This window comes from Aquarana catesbeiana, linkage group LG01 (genome assembly GCF_042186555.1).
Source record: "Aquarana catesbeiana isolate 2022-GZ linkage group LG01, ASM4218655v1, whole genome shotgun sequence".
NCBI classification, from domain to species: Eukaryota; Metazoa; Chordata; class Amphibia; order Anura; family Ranidae; genus Aquarana; species Aquarana catesbeiana.
The window spans coordinates 427,757,052-427,784,834 of NC_133324.1; the positions used below are offsets into that span (position 1 = coordinate 427,757,052).

Genomic DNA, 27,783 nt, shown 5'->3' on the forward strand with positions numbered 1-27,783 from the left:
CTGAGTTGTTAACCTGTCACAAAGGCTTTTGAAATTACAAGTTGCTGTTACTATGGGCATAAATAGTCCACTGTTGTTACCATAAAGAAACTCACACTGTGCAATGCCATGCATCCATCACTAGGCTGCATGTACAGTATATAAAAAAAGAAGGCATCTGCAAAGAGGCTACAGGAGATCCACAAAGGACAAGAAATTATTAAAAAAGGAAAAAATATTTTTTTTAACAACAATGGTTTGAAATGAACATATTAAAATATATTTTGCAACACCCATTTAGAGAAGTTCTGATAACAATACAGTTGATAAAAAATTAAAGAGAGTGTTAAAATAATAAAAATAAAATTAAAAAATATAAAATAATAAAAATAAAAAATGTAAGCGCCCCATTCTCCTGTGCTTGCGTGCAAAGGCGAACACACACGTCAGTCCTGCACACATATGTAAAAACAGTAATTGCACCACACATGTGAGGTATCACTGTGAACATCATAGCAAAAGCAATAATTCTAGCACCAGACTTCCTTTGTAAATCTAAAGTGGTACCTGTAAAGGCTTTTAAAATGTCACCTATGGATAATCTATTTACATGGCGTTGCATCATCTTTTAAAAGTTACCAAAACACTGGGTATTAGATTGTGTTTGTATGCACTATAATTTATTACAGTGTATTTTTTCTCAAAAATTGGTGTTTGAAAAACTGCTGCACAAATTACACCCACCATTTTATTTTCTAGGGCCTCTGTTTAAAAAAAGTACATAAAGTTTGGGGGCTCTAAGTAAGTTTATAGCAAAATAAAAAAATGGCGGATGCGATGACGCTGTGATGACATCACATCCGCCGAATGCAGAAGGCGAGGTGATATATGCTTTTCTCTCAACCCATATTGTAACAACCTGTCATTGTAAACAAAGGATGTAGTTTTACAGTTTTACACTATGTGGTCTTCCTCTGTTCTTCTATGCAATTTCTGAGGGTTAGTGGATGTGTTTGTGATCAGTTGGCTAGTTCTTTTGTCCTTTCAAGAGATCAACAACATCATATATACTTTCCTAGTCCTATATAGACCAAACACCCACCAATGTCGCTTTTTAAAGAAAACGTTGGAAAAAGCATGCAGGGTCCAAAAAGGCTAATTTGCGGAGACTTAATTGCCCCCATGGACCCAGCAATTGATTCCACAGCAAAAAACTCCAACAAAAAGACTGGCCTTAATTCCTTCTTTTTCCAGGAGGACCTACACGACCCTTGGAGATGTTTGCCCACGTCAGAGCGGGACTACACCTTCTGCTCCAAACCACACAACACCTATTCCAGGATTGACCTTTTTATTACAGATAAGCACTTACTACAAAAGGTAACCTCTGCCAAAATTCACAACATCTCGTGGTTGGACCATGCGCCTATATCGCTAGATGTGCATGATAAAAATAATAATAGTGCGCTAAATTTCCAATATAAACATAATAATAAACTCTAGTGAATATGTGACAAACCATGATCTTATAAAATATATATATATATATGTGCAAAAAGTCCACATGCACAATGAAATAAATAAAAACTCTTTGATTGCCGAAGAAACGTGAATAAGCTCAATCCATGCTCTGTGACAGTCTCTGCAGAAATAAGTGCTGATAGGTAATCACCATCACCTCCATGTGCAATGCCTGCTCACCTCAATCAAAGGCACCCTTGGGTCTATTGGCACTTTTAATAATCCACAGATGGGTCAGCTCGATCGTACAGAGGTTATCGGTTAATGGTTCCAGGAATACCAGGACCTTTCCATAGACAATTTCTTTCTCCACATTACAGTTTCTCAAAGCAAATAAAACATAATCATCATGCAAGATTACTTAAAAATACTTGCTTTTAATAAAAAACATTGTATACATTCACATTTGAGCAGAGATAAAACCGCATTGAACGATCGGTTAAGTCACCGGAAGTGTCATCACCGGCTCCTCCCAATGCGTTACATCACAGGTCATGTGACTTGCTCAAGGGAAATGAAGCCATGTGACGAATGTAAGGCATAAGAGCTACGGTTACCACATTGACTCATGAGTCATTGGATTATCTTGTGAGCATTTATACATAGTACTGCACAATCCAAAACAATGTTATACATTCCCTATAACACTAAATAACATCTAAATTAAAACTTATATATGTATTTTAGAATCATTAAAATAATTATGTTTTGTTAAGACCTCTTTTTTTAAATTAAAAAAACACTTATATCTAAAAAGACTATATCTCTCCATCTAGTGGTATATATTAAAAACACCTATCAAAAATCAGAAATAAAGCAGTTCAGATCAAAATCAATATTTAACCCCAGTGGCGAGAAAGTATTGAGCTCAAAAATCCATCTTGATTCACTTTTACTCAGCTCTCTAACTTTATTACTTCCCCTCCAGTGGGGCTTGTATTTATCAATTGCCCAAAACTTGAGGTTCCTATGATTTTTATTATGACACTGTGCAAAATGTCTAGAGACACTGGGGTAGATTTATTAAAACTGGTGCACTCAGAATCTGGTGCAGCTGTGCATGGTAGCCAATCAGCATCTAACTTCAGCTTGTTCAATTAGGCTTTGGCAATAAAACCTGGAAGCTGATTGGTTTCTATGCAGAGTTGCACCAGATATTGCACTCTCCAGTGTTAGTAAATAACCCCCACTGTGTTTTGGAAAAAATGTTCCTAATATTCTGTATGTGTTCTTGTATTCTCTTCCACATTGGTTGCTTAGTTCCTCCTACATATTGCAATGAACAGGGACATTGCAAAATGTACACTACCCCTTCTGTTCTGCACAATATGAACTCCTTTATTTGGTATTCTTTCTTTGTGGTATTAGAGATGAATTTGTTGCATTTTTGATCATTTAAATTGTTGTTTCTACACGCATAACACCTTTTACAAGGAAAAAAACCTTTTTCCTGAAAAAACGTAAATTCATGTGATTTTTTTGGTGGATCTGGAAAATTTTTTGCTATTAGATCTCTTAATGTGGGTGCCCTTCTGTATACAAAGTTTGTTTTTTCTGGTAAAATAGTCCATAATTGTCTATCCGCTCTAAGGAGTGGCCAATATTTTTTGAAATTGTGTTCTATTTGTTGATGTTGAAGCTTATAATTTAGGATCATAGATACTCCTTGATACTCAGTTTCCTTTCTTTCTTAATCCTTAATTAAAACATTTCTTGATAATCCAGATACTTCTTCAATCTTTTATGAAGAATCAAACTTTTATGACTTCTTCATTATAGCCTTTATGGATAAACTTCTTGCCAGCTTCTGTGCTTGTTCTAAAAAGTCACTCTGACTACTAAAATTTCTTTTTAAACATATTATTTGTCCTCTAGGGGTGTTTATAAGCCATGGATCGTAGTGGCAAATGTCCACTGGTATGTAACTATTTCTCTCTACCGGTTTGAAGAATGTTTTTGTAGTTATTATTGCATCTTCTTCTAATTGAATTTCCAGATCCAAAAAATAAATGGTCTTCTCATGAAATTCATACATTAAAATAATATTTTTCTGATTATCATTTAATTTCTAAAAAAATGGAATTAGACGCTCATGATCACCATTCCATATAATTATACAGTCATCAATGAATCTTTTGTATATCACCAGTTGTATGAGAGTGTCTTCTTCCCATTTTGACATAAAAATATTAGCCAAGCAATCTCCTGAGCTCAGGTGCCCGGTCAGCTAAGTAAGTGGCCCAGCCAACCCCTTTAGCAAAGTCAGTGGAATGTTGCTGGTCTTGCTGCCCTCCTCAGAATAATGTGTATCCTTTAAAACTGAAACATACAAAAAGAACAGGGGGGCGCACCGACCTTGTGCATTACCTAAGATAAAATTTATTTATAAAATAACATAAAATATACCGTACTCACAAACATGCTTATAATAAGGCTTATCAATGCTTCTGCAATAGCGAACAGCATCTCTAAATGCCTACAGCATGGACCAGATGTTTAGAGCACCCAGATGGCATCGGAAGCGGCTTACGCGTTACAAGGGCGAACCCTCTTCCTCAGAGCCATAGCGATGGTGGTTTGACTTCCTCTAGTGTCCCCTTTTAAATACCTACAGTCACATGTATGAGTAGACGCCCACCAGGGCCCGCCACACCTACACGAGTAGGCTCCACCTATAATTTCCATCCATCACACGAAGCAGACAGCATGCTGCTATCACCATCCCATCGCCATACTATACTCAACCACTCCCACCATACGGAGCTGTCCACCATGATGCCACCTCCCCCATACAGGGCATGACATCCCATGCATCCCATGCATCCTATGCACGACCAGCCATCCACCATGTCCCCACACTTTACCAGAACTTTATTGCCCTATATTCATTTGCCATATATTTATTTGCTTATTTAGTTAAATACAGAGGGAGTGCACTTACCCCATTCAAAGAGTTCCAGGCACTGTGGCCTCCCTTCTGATGTTGATGCTGTCTATATTGTATATTGTATTGTAATAAAGGCTGGGGGACACTTGGGGGAGACAGACGATGCTGGGGGCAGGTTTCCTGAGAAAGATCTATTCCACCCCAGCCACCGTGTAAATGGATTTGTGTTTCCACTGATCCACGTGACGCGCACATCCAGCCAAAACCAGAAAGTGCGGGTGTATTTGCATTCCACCTGCCTCTTCTGGTGACAGCCGACATCACTTCTGCCCCCCAGGGAGGTCAATGGCTCCAGAGAGGTGTCATGTCTTGCGAGATGGTACTAGGGGGGTGGGCTCGGGCAATCTAATGCTCAAAGCCCTTCCCCCTCTAGTAGTAAATAGCCCATTCTGAGAGTGAGAGAGGTGGATAGAGGAACGGCTGCTCTCACAGGCTGCATCCCCCCCATGTCTCTATTCTATTCTATATGAGCAGAGTGTGATAAAAAAAAAATTTTGAGGATGACAACACGCAGACAAGCAGCCCAGCAACCAACAGCAGGGAGAGGAAGAAAATCGATGGACGGCATCAAAGCTTACCTATCCTCCCGCATACCTGAGCAAGCAGGAAGGCCGGACACAAAGAAGCGAAGCGGAGGTAACACCATGGACTGTGTAGAAACAGCAGAGCAGGAGTCCCGGATAAAGCAGGCGAGCATCCAGAGGACAAGTGACAGTGTCGTCGTAAACGGTAAGAGATCCCCTACAGCAGGGAGAGGGAGGAAGACCCCAGAGCCAAGCCCCCCCGGAAGTGGTGGGAGCCCCAAGGTAATAGGGGCTAAGAATAAGGGCCAACTCATCCCTGGTAATGGACATCCACCAGTGGACATACAAAGCCCACTGGTAGAGAGCCGGGATACAATGACGCAATGGGAGGATAACAGGTGGGCATTAGAAGGGGCACAGTCTATAGATACAGAGACTATGATGGGATGATAACCCCTGATATGGATCAAAGTACCAGACAGGAACACCTAGAAATAACAAGGGGGGATATGGAAGTAAGCGGGCCACCACATAGATACCAGTGTGAACAGGAGAACGCTCAGGATGTGAGGGGAACCCACAGGGGTGGATTGGTCAAAATGCAGACCCAGAAAGGGACATCTGGGAATTGTTGAAGGCCCTCCCCACCAAAAATGACATTCAGCAATTAATAAAAGCAGTTGAACAATCCTGTATGCAAGCAGTGGCAAGTTTAAAAGAGGACATCAGGGATCTGGGACACAGAGTAGAAGGGGTGGAAAAAGAACAGGAAACTATCACACAGGCAGTGGTAGAGGTTCAAGAGTCCATGAAAAAATATGAAGAGATATTAAATTCATACAGAGAACAGCTGGATGAGTACGAGAACAGGGATAGGCGACAAAATATACGTATAAAAGGATTAAAGGAGTCAATTACAGCGACAGAATTAGCCCCAGCAGTACAAAAAATTTTTGGACAGATTCTGGGGGATCAAGCCCCAAACGTTATAGAAATAGACCGGGCACATCGGGTTCCTCCCCAGAACACAAAAGCTGACGTACCCAGAGATGTCATTTGTAAAATTCACAAATACACCGTGAAAGAAAATATAATGAAGACAGCACGTAATATTCCCACAATTACATTTGAAGGCTTAAACATAGCACTGTATCCAGATATCTCAAAAAGAACTCTTTTTAAGCGAGGGTCGGTCCGTCCACTGTTAGAAATCCTACGAAAGACAGAGATCAAATGCCGGTGGGGGTTCCCCTTTAGTTTAACTGCTTCCAGGGATGGAAAAACTGCAACTTTGCGAACAAAGGATGATTTAAAATCATTTATAGAGAAATTAGACCTTCCGATGGTGGACTTTACGGACTGGAGAATAAACTCTTTAGGGCCCCCCCTGCAATGTGCAGTTAAGTGGCAAGAGGTACCGGCAAGGGTTAACAGGGGAAGAGCCCAAAGAAGGACTTAAAGGACTTTTTTCTTTTTTGGAATTTTTTTTTTTTCTCTCTCTCTCTTCCCCTTCTTCTTTTTGTTTTTTGCTGTTTTTTTTTCACCTGGGAAGGGTTCTATAGGATGAAGCCCGGGAGGAGGGGGGAATATGAGGGAAAATGAGGACCTTGTGTAGGTCAATAGGCCAGCCCCAATTAAAGGGGAGAGTAATCCTGCGGAATGCAGGGAAGGGGGTAGCTTGCGCAGGGGAAGTGCCCACACGCGCAAACTCCCCACCCGATTTTTAGATATACCCCTAAAGAGAGGTTTTTGGTACGGGGGAAGAGCATGCAAAATGTATGTCTATAACACAAATGTGATATATTTTTGGCTTTTTTGTTATGTTATGTATAGGTATGTGTTCAATGGGGTATTGAATGTTGGAATTGGGGAGGTAATAGGGGGGGTGGGAACGGCAGAGGGGAAGACAGAGATTATGGGCAAGAGACCAGGGGGTTCCTGGGACAAAAGAAAATGACAGCCATATTGAAAATATTATCTTACAACGTGAGGGGTTTGAGTTCATCAAATAAGAGAGAGAGACTGTGGGTGGAGATGCAACATATGGGAGCTGACGTGGTTCTCTTGCAGGAGACCCATTTTGGGAGCAGCTCGATCTCAGGCCTGCCCCAGAATATATTGAAGCAATGGTATCATGCGGTCTCTCCAGTGGCAAGGGCCAGAGGGGTTACAATTGCATTTAAGAAATCATGCCCCTGGATAATGGAGGCTGTACAATGCGACCCAGAAGGTCGGTATTTGTTTGTAAAAGGTGCAATACAGAGGAGACCATATACCTTTGCTTCAATATTTGCACCCAATGAAGGGACTGTTAATTTTTTGGTAAAAATGTTTAAAAAACTGGAAGAATTTAAGGAGGGATGTGTAGTGGTTGGAGGATACTTCAATATGGTGCTAGATCCGAGTATAGAGACATCTACGGGTAGATCCGCTTTATCTTTTGGAGCCATAAAGTGACTTAAACAAACCTTACGCTTACAACATCTGGTGGACAGCTAGCGAGCTCTACATCCAGGGTCTAGGGACTTTAGCTACTACTCTAAAACACACGATATGTACTCGCGGTTGGACCTTCTTCTGGTGGACCAATTCTACCTGGGGAATGTTAACACAAGTACAATCGAACCAATAACTATATCCGACCACGCTCCAATAGCTTTGACCCTCCAACCAACACAAATGGCGCGTTCGGAACGAATATGGCGTCTGAACGAGTCATTGTTGGATAAGGGGGACATAGTGGAGAAATTAAGTATTAAGATAAAGGAATATTTTGAAATAAATAAAACAGAAGAAATGTCAGATAAAGTGGTGTGGGAAGCCCATAAGGCTGTTGTAAGAGGGGAGCTAATAGCCATTGGTGCGCATATGAAGAAGGAAGGTAAAAGAGAGATAGATGAATTACTAGAGAAGATCAGGGCTCTAGAGATAAAGCACAAGAAAAATCTCAACCAAATGGATGGCAGATGTCTGGAGAACATACGAACAAGGAAATAAATGTGGAAGGCTATTGGCAAAACAGCTTAAAAAACAACAGGACTCTAGACACGTGCATAGCTTATTAGTGCAAGGCAAGAAAATAATAGATACAAAGGCTATAGCTAAAGAATTTGGTAAATTCTATGAGGCCCTATAAAACACTGCCAAAACAGAACCATCTGAAGGAGGGGAAAGCGAGGGTCAAAGGAGGAATGAGATGAATATATGGAGAGTGCTGCTATGCCTATAATACCTAGAGAAATATCTGAAGAGATGGAACGCCCAATTACGATTGAAGAGTTGAGCAGAGTGATAGCAAACCTGCCTTCTGGGAAAAGTCCAGGGCCAGACGGCTGACAAACTTATATTATAAGAAATTTCTCCCAGTTTTGGTAAAACCACTCTGCAGTTATTTTAACTCTATTAATGCTGCGAACCCACTTTCTCCAGAAGCATTACTGGCATATATAACGGTATTACCAAAAGAGGGAAAAGATCCCCAGGTATGTGCTAACTACAGGCCTATCTCTCTGCTGAATTCTGACACTAAACTATTGGCAAAAATCTTGGCCTTGAGACTTCAGGAACATGTAGGCGATTTGGTTCATCCAGACCAGACGGGGTTTATAAAGGGACGGGAGGCCAGGGACAATACCATCCACGCTCTCCATATATTGCAATGGATGCAACATGTTCTGGATAGAGCCCCAGGAATCACTCTGTCGATGGATGCCGAAAAGGTCTTCGACAGAGTGAACTGGGGCTTTATGAGAGAAGTATTGGGGAGGATAGGTCTGGGAGGAAAAATGTTAGGGTGGATTATGTCACTATATGGGAAACCAAGAGGAAGAATTAAGGTCAACGGTACAATATCCAAATGTTTTAACATCCAAAACGGTACCAGGCAGGGGTGCCCGCTGCCCCCTTTGATATTTGCGATAGTAATGGAACCATTCCTGCGCAGAATTAGAAAGAATGAGGAGATAGTAGGGACGTACATAGGACATATGGAACACAAAGTAGCAGAATATGCGGATGACCTGTTATTTTTCCTCTCCGCTCCCCAAGCATCTATAGCTGCATTAATGACGGAGGTACAGAGATTTGGAAGGGTGTCTGGTTTCAAGATCAATTTTGAGAAATCAGTCATCTTCCCTAGTAACATCTCAGTGGAGATGGAGAGGTTATTGAAAGAGATGTACCCATTTATATGGAACAAGGAGTCACTGACGTACCTGGGGGTTCAAATTAGCGCAGACTATGAACTATTGTATGAGCGTAACTATGGCTCATTACTGAAAGAAATAACAGAAGAGCTAAAGAAATGGAAGGGTAAATACCTGACCTGGTTCGGGAGAATCAGTGCTATAAAAATGACTATACTGCCCAGAATGGTTTATGTGCTGCGCACAGTGCCAATCAGGTTGCCAGCGACTCTCTTCAGGCAAGTGCGCAGGCTGTTTGTGGCCTTTGTGTGGAATGATAAAAGGCCTAGATTGGCTTACGATATTTTAAGGAGAAGCAGAGTTGAGGGAGGCCTAGGACTCCCGGACATAACATCCTACTATAAGGCCATGACTCTAGCAAGAATAGTAGACTGGTGCCATGACCTAAAGAAAAAACCATGGGTACAGGCAGAAATGTCAATGGCGGGGAGAAATCTGGCAGGAGCACCATGGATCAAAGGGTCATTGAGAGGGTTGTCAAAATGGACATCACCGATGACCCTGAATTTATTGGAAGTATGGGATAGAATGAACAGTAAGGGTAAATATGCCCCCCAGACCTCCCCTCTGGCTCCTTTGGAGGGATTCCCTTGGTTCCCCTCTGGGGGAGGAGATGGGAAGTCTGGGGGCATGGGGCCTAGATGGGAATACTAGATGTGGTAAGTTTGCTCCTAATGGAACCTTATTATCACTGACAGAGATGGTCATGAGATTTGGTGAGACACGAATGGCAGAGTGGAAATATCACCAAATGAAGAGTTTTCTCAAAAAAACGAAACCAGTAAGACCCATGAACTCACTTACGGCATTTGAGAGGCAGTGCGCACAGTTATCAGAATCTGGGCATATGCTATCTCAAATGTATAGAATGATCCTAAGGGAACAAGAAAGGACACCCCCATACTTTGTAAAGGAATGGGAGAGGGAGCTGGGCCAAGCCTGGACAGATAAACAAATTAATAGAATGATATCGTTAACATTTACGACTTCCATAAGCTCAAGGTGCAAGAAATGGCATATAAGTTCCTAGCGAGATGGTACAGGACACCAGTAAAACTAACACAAATCACCTCAGCTTCTAGTGATAGGTGCTGGAGGGGTTGTGGACAGAGGGGAACCTTTCTTCATCTCTGGTGGACATGTTCAATAATTAAGTCATTTTGGGAATCTGTGGCCCCGTGGATTAAGAAACTATCAGTGGACTCCTTGGAGTTCGGACCTATACAATATTTGTTTCATGGAAATCCCGGACCTGTCAAAAAGTATAGGGAAAGTATAACTCCACACTTATTAAACGCAGCAAAACAACTAATCCCGAAGTATTGGAGGCAGGAACGGATTCCGTCAGTTTGGGAATGGAGAAATGAGGTTAACATAATAAAGGAAGCAGAGAGGTGGGTTCATGTGGTTAAAAATCAAAAAGAGAAATTTGAAAGTACATGGGCAAAGTGGGAACAGTGTGCCAGGGAGATAATGGAAGAGGGAAATGTCAATGCGTAACGAAGGCAGAAATGGTATAGTCATTAAGAATTAAGAAATAAGAAGAAGAGCCCAGAAAGAGAGAGTTAAATATCGACATGACTTCTCTAATGCCAATTAAGTAAAGGGGGTGGGGGGTAAGATAATGTATGGTTTCATGTTCTCACTTTCCGTGTTTTTTTTTTTTTTCTTCCATTCACCCCGATTCCCCTAATAAACACTGAGTGGTGAGGGTAATGCAGGATTAGGGTTGTGTGTGGTTTTTTTTTTTTGGTAAATTATATAATTAGTATATTGATTTATGTTATGAGTTAGAAGAAGGGGGAATTCACTTTATAATTTAGTTTTATCGTGTTTGTACGTGGGGGGAAGAGTGGGGGGAAATTAATATTAAAGATGGGTGTGGAGGGAAGAATGCACAATTTATTACTTATGGATTATAGTGATTTATGACACGAATTGAACAAGGGGGAAACTCACGTTCTAATCTTATTTAAACACGTTTGGATAGGGGGGGAGGAGTTGGGTAAATTAATCTTAAAGATCCCCCTTTCTCACATGAACAAGTATATAATTATGAACTATAGGGATTTATGACACGAACTAGAATATGGGGAAAACCACTTTATAATTTCATTTAATTATGTTTGCACGTTGAGAGGAAGTGTTGGAGTAAATAACATTAAGGAGGGGGGAGGGGATATCACAGATAGTAAGGAAGGAGAGGGGAAAAGAAGGGAAAGGGGAGGGAGGAAGAAAAGGGAAAGAAAGGAGAGGGAAGGGAAAAGGAAGGGAAAAAAAATTTCCCCTTTTTTATTTATTTTTTCTTCATAATTAAGGGTAGTCACTTTATAATATTGTTTAATCACGTTTGTATGCTGGGGGGAAGGAGTTGGAGTAATTAATACCAAGGATAAGGGTGATTAGAAGAATTATAGATTTTAATAAAGAAATTTTTCTCCTTTTTTTTTTTTTATTATAAACCCCGGTTAAATGGGATAGGTGGGGTAATCTGTAGTTCTGTTATTGGGTTGAATGTAGGGGTATAATATGTTGTATAAATGATGTATTATATAAATGAATAAAATTTGATTATTGAAAAAAAAGAATGTATCAACGTAATCAGTGTAAAATATTTAAATTAATTACAATAAAGGATTTTCTAATAAAAAAAAAAAAATGCCCATTCTACGAGTACACTACCAGCCGCCCTCATATTGATACCCAGAAACTGTGGCAGACATTTAAAAATAGTGGCAGACATTTAAAAATAGATGAAAGGATGCCTCCAAGATTAGGTGAAGGGGTGCATCCAGTTTGGAAAAATTACTTAAATAAATAGGATTTATAGCTTGCATTGTATAGTATGTAAATGAATCAACTAATTAGTTATATGAATAAATAGTTGGCAATGGATGGACTTATGCATGTATGGCAGCTCATAATGAGAGGGTACCCACATGCGTGTGACAAACCTATACAAGATATAGGTATATATACACACATATGTGCACACTACTGGGGGCCACGGCACACCCCAAAATGACAACTAGAGGGGATTATTATAATGCAAGTCAACCAAAGGTGTGTAGAATCATATACCTCGCCTAATCCAATGCTTAAATCCACATGCTGTAAATGTGACTTATTAAAAATTATTATATATACACACAAAACGTATAAAATATATAAAGTATACATATAAAAAATGTACAAAAAATTCATATATATATATATATATATATATATATATATATATATATATATATATATATATATATATATATATAGAGGCAATACAAATTGGTAAATAAATTGATTGATCAGATGCACCACCTACTCTACAATGATCTAATAAGATGTAAATATATCTATATCTATATCTATATCTATAGATATAGATATAGATATAGATATATATATATATACATCCATATATAATAAAAATAGACACATATAACACACACACACCCATATATTATATCTCTCCCTCCTTCCTACCTACAACCCCAATAAGACTAATGGCATACATGTGGCATAAAGGATAAAAGGTACAGGCTCACGACTACGAAGTATGGTCCAGCACCTGATTGGTGGAAATTGCCAAAACAATATCCACATGTATGTGCACACATGTATATATACAAAGACATACCGCATGCACATACACATGTATGTGTACATACACACATACACCTTTTGTATTAATGGTATAGACAGATCAGACAAACGTCGCTAAGCACTCGGAGTCATCCCTGGCCATATACCTAGAGACCAGAGGTGACATACCCAGGTGACAATAGAAAAGCGATACCCCCTAATGGACTCGTCCCTTGGGGGCCATTTTTCTATCCCCAAAAGGCCAAAAAGAGGGTAACTAATATAGGATGGGTTCAAAGGGGTGCAAGATTTATAAAAAAAAAATAGCAACCAAGGGGTCATTATGGGGATATCAGGGCTAATGTGGACTAACTAGATTGCTATGAGGTCCTAGCGGGAATTATACTACGTTATGTTGTTCGATTCCCTCATTGATTCTTTGAGGGGTCAGGGAGCCTAGAGTGAATATCCAAAAGGCCTCTCTAGTGCATAATATTTGGTGCTTCTTGCCACTATCCAGGTCCTTCGTTATGGCCTCTATCCCAAAGAATCTTAAACCATTCAAAGAACTACCATGGGCCTCTTTGAAATGTCTAGGTACAGAATAGTTCTCTTTTTCAGACATAATGTTGCTCCTATGCTCCCCCATTCTTGTTCTCATAGGTTGTGACATACATATAGGAGCCCACAAGGGCCAAGGTGACCATATATCACAAAAGAAGTCCCACAGTTAATAAACTGTTTGACCCTGCGACTCTTCCCATCGGCTCCAGTCACCTCCTTTTTTCGATGGCTCATATATGCACAATTGCCACAGTTACTGACCCCACACCTGGATGTTGTGCCCTATGTGGGGGAGGTGGCATCATGGTGGACGGCTCCGTATGGTGGGAGTGGTTGAGGATGGTATGGCGATAAGATGTTGATAGCAGCACGCTGTCTGTTTCATGTGATGGATGGACATGGTAGGCGGAGCCTACTCGTGTAGGTGTGGAGGGTCCTGGTGGGTGTCTACTCATACATGTGACTGTAGGTATTTAAAAGGGGACACTAGAGGAAGTTAAACCACCATCGCTATGGCTCTGAGGAAGAGGGTTTGCCCTCGTAACGCGTAAGCCGCTTGAGATGCCATCTGGGTCCTCTAAACATCTGGTCCAGGCCGTAGGCGTTTAGAGATGCTGTTCGCTATTGCCGGAGCATTGATAAGCCTTATTTTAAGGACGTTTGTCAGTATATTTTATGTTATTTTATAAATAATTTTTATCCTTGGTAATGCACAAGGTTGGTGTGCCCCCCTGTTCTTTTTGTATGTTTCAGTTACAAAAATATTATCAACACTGCATATTTTGCTCCCATATCAATCCCCTTTAGTTGTCTGTAGTAGTCAGAAATATACCAAAAATAGTTATGCTGTAATCCAAATGCTAAACATCTCAGAATAATTCTTTTTTGTTTTGATATCAAGTCACTAAATGTATCCATAGCCCATATGGATGCTTGAATAGCCTCTTTATGATTTATAATCGTAAACAGCGAGGACATGTCGGCTGTGGCTATTATATATTTCTGTTGTGGACTTATCTCAATTGTATTCAATATCTGGATTAAATGTTTTGTGTCCCTCAAAGAAGAGCATGTTTGTGGTACCAAGGGTTGTAAAAACCCATCAACATATTCTCCTAGTCTTGCATAAATAGATTGTATCCCATTTATTATTGATCTCCCCAGGGGAGTTTATTTGATCCTTATGTAGTTTTGAAATTGTATATATAATCGGGACTCTACAGGTTTCCGGTATAAGATATTTCTCCTCTTTCTTCATGAGAATATTCTTCCTGCTTCCTCTTTGTATCAATTTCTGTAATTCACTTTTATACTGTCTTGTGGGGTTTCCCCTTAATTTAATCTAAGTATTGCTGTCACTCATTTGACCCTTAAGCTCAGTATTGTAGTACTCTTTCAAGAGTACCACAATAGCACCCCCTTTGTCTGCCGGTCTTATAACAAAATTTTTGTTTATCCTCTAATTCCTTTATCCCTTTCCTAATACCTTGAGGATCCTTCATTCTTTTAACTTTCAATTTTTCCAGATCTTGTAACACCATGTTGTGTATGGCCACTCCGGGACTAATACCGCATTATGGAGAAACAATACATTTAGCTTGTCTATATGTTGATGATCTAAAGACACAGCTAGAGGAGTTCTTCCTCTTCAATGCAAAAAGCTCTAGCAATGTCTTTAACCTTTGGTGCTCTCACAAGGCCTTCATTAGGGGAGTACTGATACATCTTGCTGCCAGGGAAAAAAGGAAAAAAAACATGAGTCTCCTCACTGTTAACAGAAATTGCTCGACTAGAGGGCATGCACAAACAGAGCCCGAATAACTCTACCTTGGCCAAACTTAGAGATCTTAGAGATGAACTTAAAACCACCCTTTTAGCAGATCAGGATGCCTACTTTAAGATAATGCAATTAACCTGTTACTCTCAAAGCAACAAGGCGGGTAAAGGTTGGCTGCCCGGCTTAAGCAAAAACAAGCCAGAATGAGGTTAGTGAAAATCAAACACCATAGCACAGATAAGGTGGCCATAAGCCCACATGATATAGCCCAAACATTTTGTGACTACTATACCTCCCTTTATAATTTAAAAGAGGGTCCAAAGACTCCACATCCCAAACCTTCCAACACTAGATCCCTCTATTTTTTCTCAGATTAACAGACCAATCAAACTGAAGGAGGTCTTTAGAGTAATTAATGCACTCCCTTTACACAAACCCCCATGTATAGATGGGCTCTCCTCAGAATATTACAAAACCTTCCCAGGAATCCTGGGCCCACACTTAGTAAATATCTTTAACCGCTTCAATACCGGGCCAATTCTGACACTTTGCTCCTACATGTAAAAATCATCATTTTTTTGCTAGAAAATAACATAGAACCCCCAAACATTATATATGTTTTTTAGCAAAGACCCTAGAGAATACAATGGCGGTTGTTGCAACTTTTTATCTCACACAGTATTTGTGCAGGAATTTTTCGAACGCTTTTTTTGGGGAAAAAAACAGTTTTGTGTTTAAAAAAAACAAAACAGTAAAGTTAGCCCAATGTTTTTGCATTTTGTGAAAGATGAAGTTACGACGAGTAAATAGATACCTAACATGTCACGCTTCAAAATTGCACACGCTCGTGGAATGGCGCCAATGTTCGGTACTTAAAAATCCCCATAGGCGACGCTTGAAATTTTTTTACTGGTTACATGTTTTGAGTTACAGAGGAGGTCTAGGGCCAAAATTATTGCTCTCACTCCAACGTTCGTGGCGATACCTCACATGTATGGTTTGAACACCGTTTTCATATGTGGGCGGGACTTACATATGCGTTCGCTTCTGCGTGCGAGCACACAGAGACAGTGGCGCTTTAAAATTTTTTTTTTTTTATTGTTAATTATATATTTTTTTTTATTTTGACACTTTTTTGAAAAAAAAAAAATTGATCACTTTTATTCCTATTACAAGGAATGTAAACATCGCTTGTAATAGCAATATAACATGACAGGTGCTCTTAATAGTGAGATATGGGGTCAATAAGACCCCATATCTCACCACTAGGCTGGGAAGCCTGAAATAAAAAAAAAATAAAACGATCGCTGCTTCCAAGCTGAAGCGGCGCAGTTTTTTTGAATGGAGAGGCCGGGCGTGACGTCATAACATCGTGCCCGGCCTCCGACGATCATAGAGACTCCGGGGACCATCTGGTCCGCCGGAAATCTCTAAGATCTACATCTGGCACCGGCGGATCCACTCTCCGCCTCACCGATCGTAACAGTGAGTCAGAGCAGGCACCGGAGGGCGGCGGGAGGGGGGGACGTCCCCTCTCGCCTCCCATAGGAATGATCAAGTGGCGGAACGGCCGCTATGATCATTCCTATGGTGTAGAGATTCGCCGGCTGAAACCGGCAATATCTGAATGATGTTTGTAACTACAGGCATCATTCAGATATACCTGCTCAAAGCCAAGGATGTCATATGATGTCCTTGGTATTGAAGTGGTTAATGAAGCTGCAAAGTCAGAAAAATTCTCCAAAGAAATGCTAGAAGCAGTGATAGTTGCACTTCCTAAGCTAAGGAAAGATCCCAATCAACCACAAAATTTTAGGCCGATTTCTCCACTAAATTCTGACCTGAAAATATACTCCAAAAAACTAGCGAATAGACTTCTAGGCATAACCCCCTACCTAATAGAACCAGAACGAGTAGGTTTTGTAAAAGGTAGACAAGCTCCAAATGGAGCAAGGATTAATCTCATTCATTGTGAAAAAAACAGTGCAAAGCCTTCTCTGCTCCTAGCCTTGAATGCAGAGAAGGCGTTTGACAGGGTACACTAGGGGTACCTCTCTCAAGTTCTTCCTAAATTTGGCTTCTCTGGATTTATATGCTCCACTATTATGTCCCTCTAAAAAAACCCTTCTGCTAAAGTATTTGTTTCAGGCACACTATCCGGGGCTTTTGACCTGTCTAATGGAACACAGACAGGGATGCCCTTTGTCTCCTATCATCTTTTCCCTCACCATAGAACCCCTAGCAGAAATTATAAGAGACAGCTCACAAGTGAAAGGTCTATGCATCAGACAATATGAGCACAAAATAGGACTTTTTGCAGACATCATATTATCCCTCTCCGACCCTGCTTCATCACTCATTGAAGTACAGCATATCATAGGAAAATTTGGAAAAGTATCATATTATAAAATCAATGCTAGTAAGTGCTATGTCCTCTCCATGGGTATCCCCTTGGATGCAATCCTTCCTAAAAAGCAAATTTGGCTATAACTGGGAATCTGCAAACATCACGTATCTAGGGATTCAACTCACCTTTCCCATTAAAAACTATACGAAACCAATTACCCACCTCTATTAAATAGTGTTATTGAGGACCTGAACCCCAAAGGTAAACCAACTATCCTGGCTAGGAAGGGCTGCAGTGTTCAAAATGCAGACACTTTTTGTATGTATTTAGAATGCTCCCAATCCACCTACAGCCTTCCTTCTTTAATACATGCAATTCCATCATCCGCAACTAACTATGGCAAGGCCATAAACCTAGGATAGCATGCACTATACTAACTAAATACAGGAGAAAAGGGGGTATTGTTCTCCCAGATTTAAAGGAGTACTATAGAGCTACCTTACTCGACCAAATGCAACACTGCATTACATCTCCACATGATAAACTATGGGTATCCATAGAGTGATCACTCTTGAAACATCAAGACCTTACAGCTGTTATGGTGGTGTCTTTGATGTCACCCACTGTATGTAAAATAACACCCCCGACTGTGGCAGCATCCCTACAAGCCTGGCGTATGCTTCGCCACCTATAGATAACCCTGTGCAGGCATATGAATGGCTTATCCCATTCTTTTCAGCAAAATACTGGTTAACAAGGGGCTTAAACATCGTAGGTGATATTAAACAGAATTTCCTACCCCAGGATGCCTATAGAATTAACCAAATCCACCATTTCCACCTATTCAGTGGCTGCAAGGAAAAAATAGCAATCCCTACAGCAACTTGGCATTATCTTAGGGGTAAAACTCCAAAAACAATACAGGGTATGTCTTTCTTTAGTTGTGCATTAACCAATAGCCCAAACATGTCTAAAGAACCAAATATGCTTAACTGGGAAAGGGAATTGGGAAAATCCTTCGCATTGGATCAATGGAGGAAGGTTATCTATATAATTTACCGTGTCACATCATGCATAGACCACTGGAATAACATCTAAAATTCTTTCACCACAAGTAGTATTTGACCCCTTATAGACTATCAAAGATTTATCCTGCTACCCCCAACCTGTGTTGGAGAATGTGTATGCAAACAGGTACTTTATACCATATATTGTGGAAATGTGCACACCTCCAGCCATTTTGGTCAAAAGTAGCCGACTTAATTGAAGAGATTACTGGGAACAAAACCACTATTTATCTAGAACTGGCACTTCTAAATATAGGAATACATACCTATCCAAAACTGCTCAGAACAGTTATTGCACACTTAGAAATAAATATAAATAGAATAACCATTACTTATTGGAAATCCCCAGCTCCCCCCAAACCTGAAGAAGCAATAGCACAATTAAATGTACAGTGCCAATATGAAAAACTACTAACCCTTAAAGAGCTTAAATTCCCTTTATTTCTAAAAACTTGGGGCCCATGGTTGAACCTTCCTAAAGCCTCTGTAAGTCTCTTACTGTAATCCCATTTCCCAATGAGTATCCGGCACCTCATTCATTGATACTGTATTACATTAGTACTTACTGTTTTCTAGTTCTGAAAGTATATGTTTGGTTATTTCAGTGTTCATTTCACAGTTGCAAGGCTCTCCTGTTAATATTCTGACAAAGTTCTTTACATTGGACTAATGGGGTTGCTGACCCCTACCCTGTCAAAGTTTGTTCACATTTGGGGTGAGGGGTTGGGATTAGTCATCAACTACCACCTAATAATTACTGACTGGAAGAGTTTTAATTTGATAAGTGTTTCCAACAACACTATTATTAGCAATAATTTCTCCCCTACCCCCCCCATTTTCTTTGCTTCCCTTTAGTATAGAATTGTTTTGTCTTGTTTAATTTTCTTACCGTTCATCTGGTATACCTGGAATGTCATTGTATGCTACTATATACAACCTGATATTTGTCCTTTATATATTGTATGTGAAAAACTTCAATAAAAATATGGTTTAATAAAAAAATGCAGATCAAGCTTTTGGTACAACTTGGACTGAGAAGAAGGGAACACCTGAAAAGCTTGTCCTAAAAATTTAAAGTGACACTAAATATCCTTATTCTCCCAAAAAATAATTCATACCATACACATCCAATACTTAATGGCCTACTAATCCATTTTTCATGAAATTATGTCTTAAGCCTCATACACACGATAGGACTTTGTACAAACTTTCCCTTGGATTTTTGTACAAAGGGCGTTGGCCATAAGTTTGTATTGCATACACACGGCAGAACTTTTTCAGCCAACTTTCACCACATCACGTGGTTTTTTAGCTCTTTACCACCACCCTTTGGTCAGCTTCTGTATTGTTGTCTGATATTGTGTCAATCTTGCCGCTTTTATCGGCGAGATTGACACCTTGCGAGCTGGGTTCACACTGGTGCGGGGATCCAACTTGGATCCCCGCCAATGCCAGGCACTGTGTTTGGTATGAATCTTGAGGGGGAACTCCATGCCAAATTTTAAATAAAAAACTGACATGGGTTCCCCTCCAGGGGCATACCAGGCCCTTAGGTCCAAAAAAACGGCGTGGGGGTCCCCCAAAATCCATACCAGACCCTTATCAGAGCACGCAGCCTGGCCGGTCAGGAAAGGAGGTGGGGATGAGCGAGCGCCCCCCTCCTGAACCGTACCAGGCCGCATGCCCTCAACATGGGGGGTGGGTACTTTGGGGGAGGGGGGCGCCCTACACGCAGCCCGCCCCTGACCAGCCGGGCTGTATGCTCGGATAAGGGTCTGGTATGGATTTTGGGGGGACCCCCACGCCATTTTTTTTGGCATAGGGGGTTCTCCTTAAAATCCGTACCAGACAGAAGGGCCTGGTATTCCCCCAGAGGGGAATTCCCTCTCACGCCCGCCGCAGTAGGAAAATGTGTTTTTCCTATTGCAGCCAGCGCGAGATGTACAGCACCTTGTCACCGAGAACCAGTGCGATGGGATCGCGCTGGAAACATTCTCATGGCTGCCTACTGTAGTTTGTACAAAAGTCAGATGGTTTTGTGTACACACGATCACTCGGACTTTGCTCCATCGGACTTTTGTTGCCGGAAAGTTTGTGCATTCGCACAGCCAACAAAAGTTGATGGAAACAGAAAAAGTTTGTCCGATGGAGCGTACACACGGTCGGATGTTGCTCCAAAACAGCTAATTTACATGTTTGTTGTCAAAAAGTCTGATCGTGTGTATGGGCCTTTACTGTGTTTTTTTCATGCCTCCTTTTTAACATCCTCCAAGAGCTGTAGGTTAGTTGTGGTGATGTACGCTGCTCTATACACACTACAAACCTGTAGTATATAGTTCTAGTCCATCTCGGGGGTGAGCATGAAAGGGCGGCTATTTTCCAACATGTAGTGGGATCATCGAGAATGAATGGAGCCACCCTTTAACAGGAAGTCAGATCAGCGCAGCAAAAAAAGTAACTTGGAGATTTGGGTTTGATGTAAGCAGGTAATGTCTTCTATAGATTATCCAAGATACCAGCTTTTTTACTAATATAAACATACATTTACCTGTTTGCTGCAAATGTTTTATTATGGAAATAATATCATAAATACCATTATACTCTGTCTAATTGTACCTATAGACAATAAATGATTGTTATGTGACCCCGGCAGAGATCATCTCCTGATTGATTTTAAGAAAAAAAGCATGTTGACATTTTCAAACTATTATTTTGCTTATAATAGGACCATGCTGCCTTACTCTCCTTCCTCCCTTTGTGCCTGAAAAGTAAAAGCTGGAATTTCACTGATGATAGCAGCCACATCACTTTTCTTCCAGTTTTTTTATAAATAACGTCAGTAAATGTCATCCATAATACCAGCAAAAGCCCACTTCTTAATCAAAATCTCTTTTAACACATTTTTCACAATACAGTGAAGCACACCACAGATCGTCACATTTCCTTGATTTTCAGATATAGTTAATATGCAAATTGCATGGTGAGATTGAAATAAAAAAAAAACACAAGTCCATCAACTTCAACCTTTCACAGTTTCTCTATCTGTTTGGATTGTTGAAGCATTACGATTGCAAAGTACATAATTATATAGGTTGAGTGGTTAGAGGGCCCAGTATTCAATGCAAAATTATGCTGTGCATATTAATGAAAAACTAGTATCATCTCTCAGATCTATGGTAGAAAATGCTATATACATCATTAGAAATTATAAAAGATCCTAAATTAGCAAAATCAGTAAGACTTCATAAAAACATAAAAAAAGTTTATTTATACCTAATTTGGGTAAAGTTAAGTAAGTGTATGATAAAAACAGGGCTATTTTTAAACATTCTTCTAGTATTTTTAAATTGTACAAATAAATGTTGAAAATAGCTGTGATGTGCAAAAAAAAAACACATTGGCATTGATTTACTAGCTTAGTAAATAAGGGAAAGCACTGCTGTCTTCCATAATCTAATCACGTGCAAGCAAAAATGCTGTTTTTTATAACCCTTGCATGTGATTGGGTATTCTTTGCAAAGTGAAGCTTTATCTCATTTACTAAGTTTTAGAGCATCTGCACTTGCAGAGTGCAACAGCACTTGCAAAGTGCACAGTCTATTTGCCTTTAGTAAAGTGACCCCATTGTATAAAACATAGGGGTTGATTTAATAAAGACAAATAGACTGTGCATGTTGCAAGTTTAATTGCACTAATTTTCCCCAGAGCTTAGTGAATACGGTGAAGCTTTGCTGATTTCCATCATCCAATCATGTGCAAGCCAAAATTCTTTTTTTTTTTAATTTCTTTGCATTTAATTGGGTACTCTTTAGAGAGTGAAGCTTCACCGCATTCACTAGTGCAACTGCACTTGCAAAGTGAGGTGCACATTCTATTTGCCTTTAGTAAATCAACCCAAAAATATCCTGACTAATCAAGCATAGAGGTAACATGCCAATAAATCATGAAAAAATGATATCCTATATTTCATTTATTTTAAACAAAACAATTGACATAACGTGTTTAAGGAGAACTTCACTCTTATTAAATGTATCCTTAAAAGATGCCCACACCACCGCCCCATTTAGTTTATCCTGCATAGTGAAATGCTTATCCCTGCCCTGCCCCAGAGCCCTAACTTGATCTATACAGTCTTTGCAAGAAACACACTTCTGTCAGGTCCTGTGCAAAGGGTATACATGTGCTCATTCTTATGCATGGTCCGAACTTCACTAGAAGGCTGGGGGTTGCTATATGTAAGGGCTATCCATAGGAATGAATGGGCCATGGCACACATGCACAGTAGGCTTGAAAAGTATATTAGTATGTGTTTTTCACCAAGGGAGTGGGGTGTATTTAAAAGACAATGGGCTCCATAAACAAAGGTATGGAGCACCTTAACAAATGTGTTTAAATACCACTCAGCATTTTTCAATTTTTTTTTCCATTCACAATAAAATGCTATCAAAATACAGAATGATTTTCGTAGTGAAAACTGCAGTTTTAGATAATAATTTGTTTGTATCTTGGGATGAATGAAGCTGAACAGACAGATGGTTAATAAACTGTTAGAAAAATGTTTAGTTTAGTAATTGCTGCAGTGCTTCCAGTTAACTATGAAATAACAGCACACAAAAAATGTGGTACAGTAATGGTCCAAACTTTGAAGAAGAAGGACCTCAAACCCTGAATCCAACAGGGAGCAAGGCTCCTGACAGGGGCAAGGCACTTTATGGTCTACCTTTCACCAAGGGAGTGGGGTGTATTTAAAAGACAATGGGCTCCATAAACAAAGGTATGGAGCACCTTAACAAATGTGTTTAAATACCACTCAGCATTTTTCAATTTTTTTTCCATTCACAATAAAATGCTACCAAAATACAGAATGATTTTCGTAGTGAAAACATGCAGTAATTTAATGCCTGGCGGCAATCTGCCCCACCCCATGTGATGTCACCAACCCAGCATGCCGTAGTCAGCGATGTCACACAGGGGCAGGGCCGCCTGGTGACATCACTGGGTGGCACCATCGAAAGTTTTTTCTTAGTAATTTAAGAACTGGCAGACAGTGGAGCTGGCAGATGGCGGCAGCCTTCATCGGGAGTGGAGCTTTTTTTTTACATTTCAGGGCAGCTCTGTTGGTGGGCATTGTGATTAATGATAGATCTACGCCGGGAGACATTTCTTTATTTTTGTTTTCTCAATAAACAGCTTGTAAAAAACTGCTTACTTTTTGTGGTGGATGAGTAGGAGTTCTATGTACCCCTACTCATTCACATGGGGGGGCAGGATCTGGGGGCCCCTTGTTAAAGGGGGCTTTCATATTCCAATAAGCCCCCTGCCCAAAGACCCCTACAACCACCGGTCAGGGCTGTGGGGAAGAGGTCCTTGTCCCCATCAACATTTGTGCAGCCCCCTTTGCCCCAAAGCACCCCCATGTTGCGGTAAATACTGCAAAACGGTATCGTGGATTGACAGTTACAGGATCGCAAGTGATATTTAGACAAAATATGTCTGGATTTCTAAATATCACATGCGAGTTCCTTTTGTGAATGAAGCCCAATTCCACTCAGTGTTTAACTATTAATAAAACCCTACTCAAGCCCTTGGCATGAAACATTAAGCTTTCATGAATGAATAGAATGAATAGATTCTTATTAGCATTCTTAAAATACCAAAATAAAAGTATAGGATATCTTAATTTGTGTGTCACTACCTAGTAAAACTGGCCATACACTTGTAGCATTTACACATGCCTACCTGTATAAATGGTTGAATGTTGATCAGTGTATATGCTTGCTCTAGGTCTAATACTCTTAAAGTTGTGGGGAAATAGAGGAGGAGAGCATGTGCATACATGCAAAAGACTATATACAGAAGTACAGTCATTTCAGTAGTCTGCAGTTTTAGATAATAATTTGTTTGTATCTTGGGATGAATGAAGCTGAACAGACAGATGGTTAATAAACTGTTAGAAAAATGTTTAGTTTAGTAATTGCTGCAGTGCTTCCAGTTAACTATGAAATAACAGCACACAAAAAATGTGGTACAGTAATGGTCCAAACTTTGAAGAAGAAGGACCTCAAACCCTGAACCCAACAGGGAGCAAGGCTCCTGACAGGGGCAAGGCACTTTATGGTCTACCTAACCCAAGGTAGGCCTTTTGTCCTATATAACAATGTCCTCTTGACAAACTAAAAGACATGCACAAGAAGCACATGTAAGAAAAGCACAAAGTGCCACAACTAAATGCCAGTGAAACTCTGTGGGGTATCATACCCAAAGTTTTTTTTCTTGCACCCCCTGCGAGGGAACTCCCAGGGACACATCACCGGGAGCTCATTGCACCTCCTAGGAGAATAATTCCTTCAACCAGGGATAAGTCTAGTAAACCAGGGCAGAATCAACCCAGGAGGTAAAAAATCCCTCCCACCATACCCACCTTTTTACATTGGGAATTAATTGTTGGTAAAATTGGGGTATTTTTTCTGGGAGTATTGTAAATAGGGATGAGCTGAACACCCCCCTGTTCGGTTCGCACCAGAACATGCGAACAGGCAAAAAATTTGTTCGAACACGTGAACACCGTTAAAGTCTATGGGACACGAACATGAATAATCAAAAGTGCTAATTTTAAAGGCTTATATGCAAGTTATTGTCATAAAAAGTGTTTGGGGACCTGGGTCCTGCCCCAGGGGACATGGATCAATGCAAAAAAAAAAGTTTTTAAAATGGCTGTTTTTTCGGGAGCAGTGATTTTAAAAATGCTTAAAGTGAAACAATAAAAGTGTAATATTCCTTTAAATTTCGTAACTGGGGGGTGTCTATAGTATGCCTGTAAAGGGGCGCATGTTTCCCGTGTTTAGAACAGTCTGACAGCAAAATGACATTTCAAAGGAAAAAGGTCATTTAAAACTACTTGCAGCTATTAATGAATTGCCGGTCCGACTATACACATAAAAGTTCATTGATAAAAACGGCATGGGAATTCCCACAAGGGAACCCCGAACCAAAATTTAAAAAAAAAAGACGTGGGGGGTCCCCCTAAATTCCATACCAGGCCCTTCAGGTCTGGTATGGATATTAAGGGGAACCCCGGCCAAAATGTTTTAAAAAAATGGTGTGAGGTCCCCCTCAAAATCTATACCAGACCCTTCAGGTCTGGTATGGGTTTTAAGGGGAACCCGGCGCCAAAATGAAAAAAAAATGGCGTGGGGTCCCCCAAAAATCCATACCAGACCCTTATCCGAGCACGCAACCTGGCAGGCCACAGGAAAAGAGGGGTGGACGAGAGAGTACCCCCCCTCCTGAACTGTACCAGGCCACATGCCCTCAACATTGGGAGGGTGCTTTGGGGTAGCCCCCAAAACACCTTGTCCCCATGTTGATGAGGACAAGGGCCTCATGCCCACAACCCTTGCCCGGTGGTTGTGGGGGTCTGCGGGCGGGGGGCTTATCGGAATCTGGAAACCCCCTTTAACAAGGGGACCCCCAGATCCCAGCCCTCCCCCTGTGTGAAATGGTAAAGGGGTACAAAAGTACCCCTACCATTTCACAAAAAAAGTGTCAAAAATGTTAAAAATGACAAGAGACAGTTTTTGACAATTCCTTTATTTAAATGCTTATTCTTTCTTCTATCTTCTTTCTTCTATCTTCTTTCTTCTATCTTCCTTCGGTTTCTTCCTCCATCTTCTTCTTCTTCTGGTTCTTCTGGTTCTTCCTCCGGTGTTCTCGTCTGGCATCTTCCTCCGCGGTGCCGGCATCTTCTTCCCTTCATCTTCTGAGCCGCTCTGCATGATGGGAGGCTCCTGCTGTGTGACGCCTCTCCTCTTCTGACGGTTCTTAAATAATGGAGGGCGGGGCCCAAACACTTTTTATGACAATAACTTGCATATAAGCCTTTAAAATTAACACTTTTGATTTCTCCAATAGACTTTTAAAGGGTGTTCTGCGGCTTTCGAATTTGCTGCGAACACCCCAAATTGTTCACTGTTCAGCGAACTGGCCAACAGCCAATGTTCGAGTCGAACATGAGTTCGACTCAAACTCAAAGCTCATCCCTAATTGTAAATAATTGGAAGTTCTTTTTAAGGAGATAGACTATCTGGAAGTATTTATTTATTGTTCTTGTGAGGGTAATTGGTATTCCATTTGTAGAGTTTTAAATTTTTTAACTACCGAGCCGTCTACTATGTCCTCTAAATAGGTGATGCCCTTTCCCATCCATGACTTGAAATTGCTATCAGGTATTATGTGATCTATTGCTGAGATGGAGAGTTTTAAAGGTGACGTTTTCACACTCCATTTTGGTATTTCCTGAGGTGAACCCATGCTCTTATTGATGCTAAAATAGGGGGGGAAGTTTGTGATCTAGAGATACGTTGTGATGCACTATCATTAAGAAATCTCGTAAGTTACCTTTTGGGATTTGGGCTTGTTCTATTTCCTTCCACACTGGATCGGAGTCTGGTAGCTTCCAATGTTGAATCTGCGTTAATATGATTGCAAAATAGTAATCTTGCAAGTGAACATGGCCTATTCCGCCTGCTTTCCTGTGTTTGATTAATTTGCTAAATGCGCATCTAGCCCTATTACCCTGCCAATGGAATTTGTTTAGGATTAGCTGAAGGGCATTGAAGTATGAGTTGGGTAGTGTGATTGGTAATTTCCTAAAAAGATATAGCAATTGTGGTAGGATTTGCATCTTAAATGCTGAGAGTCTGCCCAACCACGACAAGGGAAAGTTCAAGGGAAGCAAGTTTGTTCAGCTTGACCTGTAGTGATTTTAGGGAAGGTATATAGTTATGAGATCTTCTAGTTTAGGAGTTAGTATAATACCCGGGTATTTTATACCTTCTTTTTCCCATATGTATGGAAACATTAGAGCTAATTTTTGTCTGGTCTCTTCCAGTACGCCTAAATTTAGGATATAAGATTTGGACCCATTTACCTTGTAGTATGAGACTCTATTAAATGTTTGAAGTCCTTGATGAACTATTGGTAAGGAGGCTTCTACCTTTGAGAGCATCAAAATGATGTCATCAGCAAATAGACTTATGGTGTGGTGTCTCTGTCCTACTTGTATAACGGTTATATGGGGATGTGATCTTAGGAAGGATGCCAGAGGCTCCATCATCAAATTAAAAATCAATGGGGAGAGACGACAACCTTGTCTCCTCCCATTAGTAATATCAAACGGGGTAGAGAGCACCCCTGATATATACACTTGGGTTGACGGGTGGGTATACAATGCCATAATGGCTGAGTATATGGAACCACTAAAACCAAACTTGG

At 40.4% G+C, this 27,783-nt stretch overlaps 1 protein-coding gene across 10 annotated transcripts in view; it reads left to right on the top strand.

Moving 5' to 3' along the window:
* The window catches only part of LINGO2 (leucine rich repeat and Ig domain containing 2), a 3,171,904-nt gene that overhangs the window by 1,383,006 nt on the left and 1,761,115 nt on the right, over positions 1 to 27,783 (top strand). The window contains exon 1 of one of the 10 annotated variants that reach the window (XM_073635805.1): positions 1,237 to 1,359. The exons of the other annotated variants lie outside the window; for them this stretch is intronic. The gene's annotated coding sequence lies outside the window, so the exon portion shown is untranslated. Of the gene's footprint in view, positions 1 to 1,236; positions 1,360 to 27,783 lie in introns of those variants that run through there. 10 annotated transcript variants of the gene reach the window in all.